The sequence below is a fragment of the Sapajus apella genome, unplaced genomic scaffold (genome assembly GCF_009761245.1).
Source record: "Sapajus apella isolate SASKATOON/1434 unplaced genomic scaffold, GSC_monkey_1.0 scaffold64, whole genome shotgun sequence".
Lineage (NCBI taxonomy): Eukaryota > Metazoa > Chordata > Mammalia > Primates > Cebidae > Sapajus > Sapajus apella.
The window spans coordinates 3,575,020-3,588,462 of record NW_022437004.1 but is presented as its reverse complement, the minus strand read 5'-3'; positions in this window follow the sequence as shown (position 1 = coordinate 3,588,462).

Here is a 13,443-nt window from a genome sequence, read left to right as displayed (position 1 = left end):
GTTTTATTCTCAGTATTTTTTTCTTTCTGTGCTTCATTTTGGATAGTTCCTATTTCTGTCTTCAATTTCAACAATTATTTCTTTTGTGCTATCTAAACTATAAAATTTTTATTTCAGATGTTATGTTTTATCTCTAAAAGTTTTTTTTTTTTTTTGGCTCTTTTACAATGTACTTTTTCTATTCTAGTTGTGTTAATGCTTTCCTTTACATATTTGACATAGTCTATACATTCCATAATTCCTGTGATTTCTACTTCTGTTTCCACTATTGATGTTTTTCTTCTGACTTTTGGTCACATTTTCCTGCTTTTTGGTGTGTTCTATTAATTTTTGGTAAAACACCAGATGATATAAATACTACATTGTTGAGTGTCTAAGTTTGTTGTTGTCGTACCTTCACAGTGTTGAGCAGGTGACATTACTTGTTTTAGCAGGTGACGTTACTCGCAGATCTATTAAGTTACTTGCAGATATATTTCATTTATTTTAGGTTTTAATTTTTTTAAGCTTTGCTATGGTAGGTATGAGATATTCTTCACTCCAGGAATAATTCACCCTCACTACTAAAGTGTAACTGCAATGGAGTCTCCTGTAAATATCACAGGCAATCATCACAGATTCTACTTGGTTTGGAACATCTCCCTACCTTCCCTACCTTATGTGAGTTCTGGGAATTTTTCAGCTTACAACTCTCTGCTGGTGCCTTAACTAGTCTTCTGGAGTTGTACTGTTTACATGCATAGCCTAGTAATCACCAAGACTCAATGGCAATGGAATCTTTACACTGATTTCTGGAGCTGTTTTTCTATGTAGCTCTCTTGTTTCTGGAGCTCTGCCCTGAAACATCTGGCCACTTTAGCCTTCCTGAATTCCAGTCTCAATTTCCTCAATTAAATGAAGCCATTGAGCTCTAGTTGGATTTCTTCTTCCAGTACCTATAGTCTAAAAATTGGCCTCAATTAGTCAACCAGAATGATTATGTGGCTTGCTTTGTTTGGTTCTTTCTCGGGACCACAGTCTTGAACTATCTGTTATCCAATGCCTTGCAATTATTTTGTAGTTTTCTAGTTGTTTATGTTGTGAGGTTGAATTAGGGCATTTACACCACCATGCAAAGAAGCACAATTCTATTTTTGAACTTTTAACAGTGACTATAAGGCATGATTTGGAGACTCATGGCTGCTCAAGGTTGCAGAGAAAGTAATTTCAGAAAATATAATTAACTCTAAGAAAGATCTTTTCTGGGCACCAAGTCCCATATGCCTTTCCTTAAAATAGTGCCCAAATAGTCATGTTAAATATTTGTGGTATCTGGGTTTTTATGCTTGTTTGACAGGCTCTTTAATTTGCCATTTTAATACAATTTCTTTCTATTATTGCTCAGAATGGTTATATTTACGACCATTGCTGATTTAACTGGAGTATTTGTCCATTCTACTAATTTGAGTGTCTGCTGTGGAAAAGTGTTTGTCATGTATTTTTCTCCCTAAATTAAAATGGGAGACATTCAGCAAAATAGGTGCTATGATGTTTATGTGACTTTTAACATAAAGTAAACACAGTTCAATTAATCTAATAGTTGAAATGAGAGCATTATCCATTTTCTTAGTTATCATGCTGCCCTCCTGATAATTTTATAATTTTGATGATCCTGAGATGTTTGTCATTCACTGGAGCTATTTAGACCATTTATCCATTCTCTGAAATTATTTTCCAACTCCTGGCTTGGCTTAATAAAATTTAGCATTGAAAATCATAATAGAAATTATTTTACACAGGAGAATTTCCTCTATTTAACAAATTGTCTAAATTGATTGTCTCTGAAATATGTAGAGGTCCCAGACATTACAGATAACTTTACAAAATTCCTTCTTATTAATTCTGTTTACCAATACTCATACGCTGATATAATATACACATTTTATTTAATCTATCATGCCATTGATTGTAAGATGAAAAAATATATTGTCAACTAAACTGATGTCTTTTTGATGTACAGAATTTTTATTCTGTGCTTCCTGAGTTTTTTTATTCTAATTTGGACATAACAGCATATTTTTTAACAATCACACATTACTCTTGGGAATATCCAAAGTGAAAAATATTAGTAAAATATATTGGCTAAGGTAGTCTTAAGCTTCTTCATATATCTTTATATGAGAGTTCGACTAATTTAAGTGCCTTTCTAACTTTTAAAAATCAATTTTTAATGTGTATCTACATATATTCTATCAAGAACATTGGTGGATAAGCAAAAAAATAAAAGAACAAACAAACAAAAACAAAGCTGACTTTACAATAGCAAAACTACAAAATAATTGGTTTTTGTGTGACACAAACTCACAAGTATGACAAAGCATCACACTACCTGACTTCAAACTATACTACAAGGGTACAGTAACCAAAACAGCATGGTACTGGTATCAAAACAGAGATATAGACCAATGGAACAGGACAGAGACCTCAGAAATAATGCCACAAATCTACAACCATCTGATCTTTGACAAACCTGACAAAAACAAGCAATGGGGAAAGGATTTCCTATTTAATAAATGGTGTTGGGAAAACTGGCTAGCCATGTGCAGAAAGCTGAAACTGGATCCCTTACTTACACCTTATACAAAAATTAATTCCAGATGGATAAAGATTTAAACATAGACCTAGCACCATAAAAATTCTAGAAGAAAACCTAGGCGATACCATTCAGGACATAGGCATGGGCAAGAATTTCATGACTAAAACACCAAAAGCAATGTTAACAAAAGCCAGAATAGACAAATGGGATCTGATTAAACTAAAGAGCTTCTGTACAGCAAAAGGAACTATCATTAGAGTGAACCAGCAACCAACAGAATGGTAAAAAATTTTTGCAATCTATCCATCTGACAAAGGGCTAATATCCAAAATCTACAAAGAATTTAAACAAATTTATAAGAAAAAAACAAACAGCCCCATCAAAAAGTGGGCAAAGGATATGAACAGACACTTTTCAAAATAAGACATTTATGCAGCCAACAAACATGAAAAAAAGCTCATCATCACTGGTCATTAGAGAAATGCAAATCAAAACCACATTGAGATACCATCTCACACCAGTTAGAATGGTGATCATTAAAAAATCAGGAGACAACAGATACTGGAGAGGATGTGGAGAAATAGGAACACTTTTACACTGTTGGTGGGAGTGTAAATTAGTTCAACCATTGTGGAAGACAGTGTGGTGATTCCTCAAGGATCTAGAACTAGAAATACCATCTGACCCAGCAATCCCATTACTGGGTATATATCCAGGATTACAAATCATTCTATTATAAAGACACATGCACATGCATGTTTGTTGTTGTGCTGTTCAAAATAGCAAAGACTTGGAACCAACTTGAATGCCCATCAAAGACAGACTGGATAAAGAAAATGTGGCACATATATGCCATGGAATACCATGCAGCCATAAAAAGGATGAGTTCATGTCCTTTGCAGGGACATGGATGAAGCTGGAAACCATGATTCTCAGCAAACTACACAAGAATAGAAAACCAAACACTGCATGTTCTCACTCACAAGTGGGTGTTGCACAAGGAGAATACATGGACAGAGGGAGGGGAACATCACCCATTGGGGCCTGTTGGGGTGGGAGTTAGAGGAGGAATAGCAGGGAGTGGAGGGAATTGGGGAGGGACGGCATTAGGAGAAATACCTAATGTAGATGACAGGGTGATGGATGCAGCAATACCTATGTAACAAACCTGCATGTTCTGCACATGTACCCCAGAACTTGAAGTATAATAAAAAAAATACACATAGTATAAAATTCACCATTTAAAAAAAAAAGAGAGATTCAATATATGAGCAAACCAGGAAAAAAAAAATTAGTGACACAGCATTTCTTTTTCTTTTCTTTTCTTTTTTTTTAGAGGAAGAGAGAAAGAAAGAAAGAGAAAGGAAAAAAAAAAAGAAAAAGAAAAAAAAAGAATGAAGGAGAGGAAGAGGAAGAGGGAGAGAGAACAGGGGTTTTGCTTTATTGCCTGGGCTAGAATGCAGTCTAAAAATAGGTATGCCTGTAATTGTGTTTAATAATAGAGACATAAAAAAAAATGAGGGAAGAAAATAATTAACAAGCAGCCAACCAATATTTCATTTAAACCTATAAATAGGTGTGATGTGGTACTGATAAGAGTGTATATTTTGTGTATTTAAAGTGGAGAGTTCTATAAATGTTAATTAAGTCTACTTGTTCCGGATCTGAGTTCAAGTCCTTGATATCGTTGTTAACTTTCTGTCTCACTGATCTGTCTAATAGTGACGTTGAAGTCTCCTACTATTATTGTGTGGGAGTCCAAGTCTCTTTATAAGTCTTATATATCTGGGTATTCCTGTATTGGGTGCGTATATATTTAGGATCTTTAGCTCTTGTTGTTACATTGATCCTTTTATTATGTAATATCCTTCTTTGCTTCTTTTGATCTTTGTTGCTTTAAAGTCTATTTTATCAGCAAAAATTGCAACTCCTGCTTTCTATTTATTTAGTTTTGCTCTGCATTTGGTTGGTAAATTTTTCTCCATCCCTTTGTTTTGAGTATTTGTGTATCCTTGCATGTGAGATGGGTCTGGATGTAGCATACCAATGGTCTTGGCTTCTTTTGCCTGCCTGTGTCTTTGGATTGGGGGATTTAGTTGATTTAAATTTAGAATTAATAACAATATATGTGAGTTTGATACTGCCATTTAATGTTAGCTGGCTGTTTTGCCCATTAGTTGATGCAAGTTCTTAATTATGTTGATGTTCTTTATTTTTTGGTATTTTTTAGAAAGGCTGATACTGGTTGTTCCTTTCTATTTGTAGTGGTTCTTTCAGAAGCTCTTGTAAAGCAGGCCTGGTGGTGATGAAATCTCTGAGTGCTTGCTTGTTCACAAAAGATTTTATTTTTCCTTCGCTTATGAAGCTTAGTTGCTGGATGTAAAATTCAGGGTTGAAAGTTCTTTTCTTTAAGGATGTTGAATATTGGCCCCCACTCTCTTCTGTCTTGTAGGGTTTCTGCTGAGAGATCTGCTGTGAGTCTGATAGGCTTCCCTTTATGGGTAACCTGACCTTTCTCTCTGGCTGCCCTCAGTATTTTCTCTTTCATTTCAACCCTGGTGAATTTGGCGATTATGTGCCTTGAGGTTGGTCTTCTTGAGGAATATCTTTGCGGTGTTCTCTGTGTTACCTGGAGTTGAATATTGTCCTGCCTTGCTAGGTTGGGAAAGTTTTCCTGAATAATATCCTGAAGCGTATTTTCCCGCTTGGATTGATTCTCTTCGTCACATTCAGGTACACCTATCAAACGTAGATTAGGTCTTTTCACATAGTCCCATATTTCTTGGAGACTTCGCTCGTTCTTTTTTATCCTTTTTTCTCTAATCTTGTCTTTTTGTTTTATTTCATTAAGTTGGTCTTCGACCTCTGATATCCTTTCTTCTGCTTGATCAATTCAGCTGTTAAAACTTGTGCATACTTCGCGAAGTTCTTGTGTTGTGTTTTTCAGCTCCATTAATTCACTTATATTCCTCTCTAAATTGTATGTTATTGTTAACATTTCGTCAAAGCTTTTTTCAAAGTTTTTAGTTTCTTTGCATTGGGTTAGAACAAGTTCTTTTAATTCCCAGAAGTTTCTTATCATCCACTTTTTAAAGCCTGCTTCTGCTAATGGAACACAGTCTTTCTCCATCAGGCCTTGTTCTGTTTCTGATGAGGAACTGTGATCCCCTGTAGAGGGAAAGGCGTTCTGAGTTTGGGTATTCTCAGCCTCTTTAGGCTGGTTTCTTCCCTTCGTTATAAATTTATCCATCTGTGGTCTTTATAATTACCGTCTTTATAGTTGGGTTTCTGAATGGACATCCAACTTGTTGATTCCCGGCGCTAGAATCTGAGCAACCCACTGCGCCGGCCAAAACAGCGGCTTTAAGATTGATGGTGCTTTTCTGACTGCACTGAGAACTGCCGCTCCAAGGCAGCGGCAAAACCACCTCACCGGTCTCCAGAGTCGCACTGGCGACTCGTGGGGCTCCTCTGCTGGGAATCTCCTGGTGCGTAAGCAACAAAAATTGATCTGAAAGTGTGGCGTCCTCTTGTTCTCTGCGCTTTCAGTGGGAGCTACAATCCCGAGCTGCTAGTGATCAGCCATCTTGGATCTCTCTCTCCAGCATTTCTTAAAAGAATGCTTTATTGTTATCTCTGGGATTCTTCCAGGGTGCTGACACAAATTCTGCAAGTTTTAATGCTGAAGCTTTCTTAAATTTACTAGAAAGTGACAACACAGGTGTTCAGACAATAACCAGGATTTGCATTCCTTTGTAAAATTGGCTGCAAATGGGCTTGCAATCATTTAAGCATGTTACCTGAATCGATCAAGTTCGCGTGCATGCAGGCAGTGACAGCTACATCATGATCGCTACCTACATTTCAGCTGTAAGAGATAAAGAATTGTAAGGTACAGCCCTATTTAAGAGGTGTTAAAATGTAAAAAGAAAATTCATTGTTAATTGAACAAAATATGATATGCTTCTTCCCTCCCTATTATCTGCCTTTTGTCTCTTCTTTATCTTCTCCTTCCCTGTTCTTCAATAAATGCTATGAGGGTGTTCATAGCATTAGGGGATTAGGGAAAAACAGACACAAAAGTGGATAAATTTAATATAAGTTATAAGAGCTTTGATAGAGGTAAGAGCACAGTACTGTGGGAACAGGCAAGAGAAATTACTTAACACTCTGTGAATGGTCTCATGCAGGCAAAGATTTAAAGGTGGGCCTTGAAAGTGATTAGAGGCTATCTAACCACAAAAGAGGAGAAAAAGCTGTCTAGGCAGGGAGAACACCGTAAGGAAATATACGGTGTGTACAACTAAATGGTTAAATATTGAGTAATGAATATAGTGACACTGAGTAATATGGTCTTAAATGTGTTAATAACTGAGACCACTTGATTTAGGTGTATCACTTTAATAATACCTGAGAAGATTCTTTTAACTTGAGACTTAAGATGATTAAACATATTAGATGAGAAGAACACAATGCAAAATATGAAAAGAATTGTATACAATTTAATATATGGTTAAGTGGATATCTATGGATATAAGTATAGATACAATCTATAATTAAGGAATGCTATAACCACAGTTTGCTTATTCTCTTAACCTTTTTACTAGAGAATTAATGTAAGCTGTATTCAGAAGCAGCTATGGGAAATGTCTTTGTCTTGGTCATGTATGGATTGTTATTATTATTATTATAATTTTTTAGCTCTCATCCTGGGTAATCCTCTTCTGCATCTCTTGATCCACAAAAATTCACCTGGGATTGGCAACATCCTTAAATTATACCTAATATACTAACCACAGAGAGATTCAAATTCTTGTTGTGATTAAAATTTATACTTAAATGTAAAAGGCCTTAACCAAATTAATTTTGAAAGCCTTAAATAGTAGTTAAGGCTTGGGTGCAGTGGCTCATACCTGTAGCCCAATCACTTTGGGAGTCCAGCATGGGAGGATCACTTGAGCTTAGGAGTTTGATACCAGCCTGAGCAGCATGGTGAAGCCTCATCTCTACAAACAATACAAAAATTAGCTAGTGTGATGGTGCACGCCTGTAGTCCCAGCTACTGGGGAGGCTGAGGTGGGAGGATTGCTTGCACCACTGCACTGCAGCCTGGGTGACAGAGTGAGACCTTGTCTCAAAACAAAAAACAAAACAAAATGAAAACTCACCTTAACTAGCTATTTGTGTGTGTGTGTGTACTTTTAAAAACTATTTCATTTTATTTTTAGTTGACATGTAATAATTATACATGTTTATAGGTGATATTGCCATACACATATACAATACGTGATGATCCAATCAGGGTATTTAGCATATTCATCACCTCAAACGTTTGTCTTTTATTGTGCGTGTTGGAAACATTCAAAATCTTCTCTTCTAGCTTTTTGAAAATATACAATAAACTCTTGTATATTTATAAATATACAAGAATATATCAATAAATATACAATAAATATATACTATATTCATCCTATAGTATTAACTAGCTACTTTTATTTTTATTTTTTATTTTTATTTTATTTTATTTTTATTATTACATGCAAAAAAATTGTGCCACAGTAGCATAAGAATACTTCCATACTGACATTTGGGAGTGAATAAGTTGAGGAGGGAAGAGGAAAAAGTTTAAAATACTTGCTCCATATTTGCTTCCTATGTCATATTATCAAATGCTCCATGCCAGGTGAAAAGGCTGGAGTTCACTTTTAATAATTTCATTTGTGTTTATAAGTACATTATGGTACCTCGAAGGCATGCCTAACCCGAGAAGATGATAAAATGGCATAATGAGAATTAAAGTGGACAAAATACAGAGGGCATAGAGGGAGTCTGAGAAAGGTGATAGAACATGAGGCCAGAAGGGGAGTTAGTGACAGATTTTGAAGGGGTCTGTATCTTGTATCAGTCAATTTTTGCTGTTAAAAATGCAAAGCAATGTCTTAAATTGGAGTACCAAAATATATTTGATTAATCAAAAGAAAATAGGAAAGGAGGAACAAATAACAAGATAGGGGAGACAAATAGAATCATTCAATATAATGGTTGAAATAAACCTGCTATTTTAAATGTAAATGGCCTAAATATTCCAAATTTTTTTAAAAATTGTCAGACTAGATAAAAAAAATCAAGACCTAAGTATATGATGTATACAAGAGATGAGCTTTAAATAAAACCAAATAGGTAGAAAATAAAAGGGCAGAAAATGTAAGGTCAGACACAGTGGCTCATGCCTGTAATCCCAGCACTTTGGGAGGCCGAGGCAGGTGGACCACTTGAGCCCAGGAGTTAGGGAATAACCTGGGCAACATGATGAAACCCAATCTCTAAAACAAAACGAACAGACGAAATTTATCATACAAATAATGAAAATATTAGAAAAATATATTTCAAGGCAGACAATGTCATTAAAGATAAAAAGGAATATTTTATAGTAACAAAAATATCCATACATCAAGAAGATGAAAGAGTTGTATATATGAGTTCACCTAATGACAGAGCTTTAAAACACATAAACGGAAAGGAGCAATAGATGAATCCTCTATCACAGTTGATGATTTAATATTCCTCTTCCAGGAATTGATAGGACAAGTAGTTCAAAAGAATCAGTGAAGATACAGAAACATATGAACGATGGTGTTCATCAACTTGATCTTATAAGCATTTATGGAACGTTAGACCCAACAACTTTAGAATACGTTTTTATATGCATAGTAAACGTTTACCAAGAGAGACCATATGCTGGCCCACAAACATAATCAATAAACTTTAAAATACTAAAATATTATATAGCATTCTCTCTGATTACAACTGAATTAAATTGAAAATCAATATTAAAATATCTAAATCACCTCTGGTTAAAGGTAAGATGTAATAAGCATACTCCATTATCGCCATGCAAGTATCAAACCTGAACAGAATGCCTAGAGCAACTATTTTAGGAATTAGAAAAGTAAGAACTAGAAGGTAGATTGGGGCAGAAGACCAGAATTTGAAATGTCACTCAACCTCTGGTCATTTTATCAATTTTTCCTTTGATATCTCCCTGCCTGAACTCAACACTGCCTTCTGAAACCCAGAAGTGGCCATCAGTAAACAATAGCAAGCTTCAGAAGCAGCCTTTTAGTTCTGTCTCAAAGAGCAGGAAAGAGCTCCAATTATCAGAAAGAGTGCAGAAACTTCCTTTTTTTCTTCCTTTCTCTCCTGCTCTCTCACCCCTCAGCCCTCAAGCAATCTCATGGCAGCTGCTGCAGAGGCTGCAGTGAAAGTTCACAGGAGCCAAAACTCTGAGAATGCAGAGCCTTCCCCTCTGGTAAGTATATCTGTGATCCCAATAAGATGGGGCAAACCCTAATGTTTTTTTTCTTTCTCTTCCCTTCTGCCACTTGGCCCAAGATGTGGGCATGGTGACAGGTGTGCAGCCTAGTGGGGTAACTAAAACCCCAGATTTCTGGCCAGACAAATGAAAAGGGGAGCTTCAGATAACCAGAAAAAGTAAATTGACTTTTTAAAGAATGTTTCCCCTTTTTTCCTTTAAATAGAATATTCTTCATTTTTAGTTTGTTGGATGTTTTGTCATGAATAAATTCACTCTCTTCATTCTCGGTCATAATATTAAATAAGTGATAATGTTTCCTTTTTTGGGGTATCATGTCTAGAAGCACACAATGTCCATCTGGCCCTCATCAGTGATGTGAGTTTTGATCATTCAGTCAAGGTGTTTCTAATTTCTCCATTACATTACTACTGATTCTCTCTTTGGCAACTAAAAATTCTGTGGAGAGATACTTTAAAGACATGATAACATTTCACCTGACAGTATCAATTAATGATTATTTCTTGATATAATCTTTACTACAACAGACAAAATGTTAACTTTTTCTAATTATAGCACTTCCTCCCACATTTACTAGTTGTCATTTGGCTTTCTGCGGTAAAAAGGAGCACTCAATTCCGCGAATCCCTTCCCTTCCCTTTCATTCCCATCCTTCCTTCCTCTCTCTCTTTTCCTTCCTTCCTTCCTTCTTTCCTTCCTTTCTTTTCCTTCCTTCCTTTCTTCCTTCCTCTCTTTTCCTTCCTTCCTTCTTTCCCTCCCTCCCTCCCTTCCCTTCCTTCCTCCCTCACTTCCCTCCTTCCTTCCTTCCCTCCTTCTTCCCTTCCTCCCTCCCTCCCTCTTTCTCTTTCTTTTTTTCCTTTCTCTCTCTCTTTCCTTTCCTTTTATCCTTTTCTTTTTTTTTTTTGTTCACTTTGTTGCTCTTTGCATAACAAGATGTTCCAGGTTTCTCTTGTCTCTAACTCTGCTCAGTCCTAGAATCAGCCAGGACTGAAGAGCCCTAGTTCCATGTCTCTAGGTACTAGGTGTGCTTGAGGCTATTGAGGTGTGTTTAATTCTTGGCTTTTGATTCAATAGGTAGGGCCTGAAAATAATATACACAGACATATGTACAAATATACATATGAACATATATATGCATATGCATGGCACAGATACCTGTACATTAAAGTACATATTTTAGAAATTATAATCTGCCATTTCTAATGAATCTCTCAGATTATTTCTTGCTTTCCCCGATTCTATATTTGTATGTTCTGTCTTCCACATGGGAAACTCGGTTCCCAACAACTCATTCAGTCCTTTTCTCAATCCTATAAAACATCTAAAATAGTTTCAGAATTGCTCCATCTATGCTACTGTGAGGCAGGAGAGTAGGGCCTGGAGGCAGGGAACCTAAGGCCAGATTGTACTGACTTCAGAGAACTGAATCAAGGGAAGCCTCCATCTCACCACACCCAAGTAACGAAAGGATCAGAGGCTACTCTCTTTGCACTGCTGTGGCAGATGAAAAATGGAAAGGACCTCTGATTGGTCCCCCCTCACAACCAGACTGGTCAGGAGCCTAGCTTTCATTTGCATAGGGGTGTAACTTTGGAACTTCCCTTCAACCTCTGATTGGTCACCTTCTGCAACCTCAGACTGGTCATGAGCTACTTCTTCATTTACATAGGGTGTGACTAAGTAACCAATGGGAAATCTCTGGAGAGTACTTAAACTCCAGAAAATTCTGTAGCCAGCTCTCTTGAGCTGCTTGCTAGAGCCTGCTCCTACTCTATGGAGTGTACTTTCATTTCAATAAATCTGCCCTTTTGTTACTTCATTCTTTCATTGTTTTGTTTGTGCATTTTGTGCAATTCTTTGTTTAAAACACCAAGAACCTAGATGACTCAAACCTTCTACCAGTAACAATTATAATAAACGACCTTTATTAAAAAGAGATCATGATTTCTTGGCAATTCTTAGCCCTCCTACACACCTATCTACCCACTCATGACTGAGGGTATATAGTCAAAATTTTGGTCCATAAGTTACTTGGATTAGTGTCCTTTTCTTCCTCTCTCTTTCTCTCTCTGTCTTTCTTTTATTTTCTTCTTTCTATCCTCTCTTCTTGCTTTTTTCCTATCTCCCTCCCTCCTTCTGTGTGATTATGGCATTCCTTTGATGTACAATGGTGTTCATTGTTTCAGCTTGCTTTTAGTGTTAGGGTCCTCACCCCACTTTCACATTCTCACTGGTTGTATTTCACGGTTCAATATGTAGACTATCAACATGTTTCCAGTCAAACTATGCAAAAAGTATACTCAGGGAAGTGTCACACCCTCCTGTGTCCTTTCACCCCATTTCATGCCCATCCCTACCCTTGTAGGTAACCAACTTCACTATTTTCTGGTTTACCTTTCCTTGTTTCTTCTTGTAAAGATAAGCAGAGATTACATTTTTACCCCATCTTCCCTGCTTTCTTACACAAAATGTAGTATGTGTGTGTGTGGCTCTTGGCTCTTGATTCAGTAGACAGGGCCTGAAAATAATATACACAACCATGCATATAAATATACATATGAACATATATATGTGTTGGGCGTGGTGGCTCATGCCTGTAATTCCAGCACTTTGGGAGACTGAGGAGGGTGGATCATGAAGTCAAAAGATTGAGACCATCCTGGGCAATATGGTGAAACCACTTCTCTACTAAAAACACAAAATTTAGCTGGCCATGGTGGTGTGCACCTGTAGTCCCAGCTTTTTGGGAGGCTGAGTCAGGTGTGCAGCCTAGTGGGGCAACTAAAACCCCAGGTTTCTGGCTAGAGGAATGCAAAGGGGAGCTCCAGATAATCAGAATTTATGAATTTGAAAAAAAAAGAAAGATTGATCTACTATAGCAATTGATATATTTCTTAATCTTGAGTCCTATTAGTGGTCCTTTTGGGAGACATCAAAAGACTTATTAGTTAAGATAAAAAGAAAAGGGAGAAGAGGGAAAGAGATGGTCAGAGAGTGAGGACTGAGGCAAGAGAAGCTGGCAAAGGAGGAGGAGAAAGAAGAAAAGGTAAGCAAGAAGAAGAAAATATTCATCTATAGGCAGGAAGCAATCAGTTACTTTTACAATTCCCCAAGTATTATTGTAACTGGTTGTATCCCACTTAGGCCACCCCTCTGTCTTTGTAGGAGATCATACCCAAAGCATTTTAGACTGGGGAACATTTCTTTGCTTTGTAAAGGATACACACACTCACACATACATGAAAAACAAGCAAAAAACTTGCACAACTTCTCTTTTGGCACTACTGGTGATAACAAACAAGAACCACTGTTAGACGTTTTGTCTTTAAATTTGAACTAAAAGGAAACTGTAGAATATTAGAGCTAGAAGAAACCTCTAACTTCATTCTGTCCATTCCCTTATTCCACAAGGACTTGCCCAAGGTCATGCTGCTGTGAGAGGCAGACTCACGGCTAGGACTCAGGTGTTTGGATGTCCAGTCCAATGATTCTTCCAAGAGCTATGATGTCTTTCCTGCATCTTTTGACTGAAGAA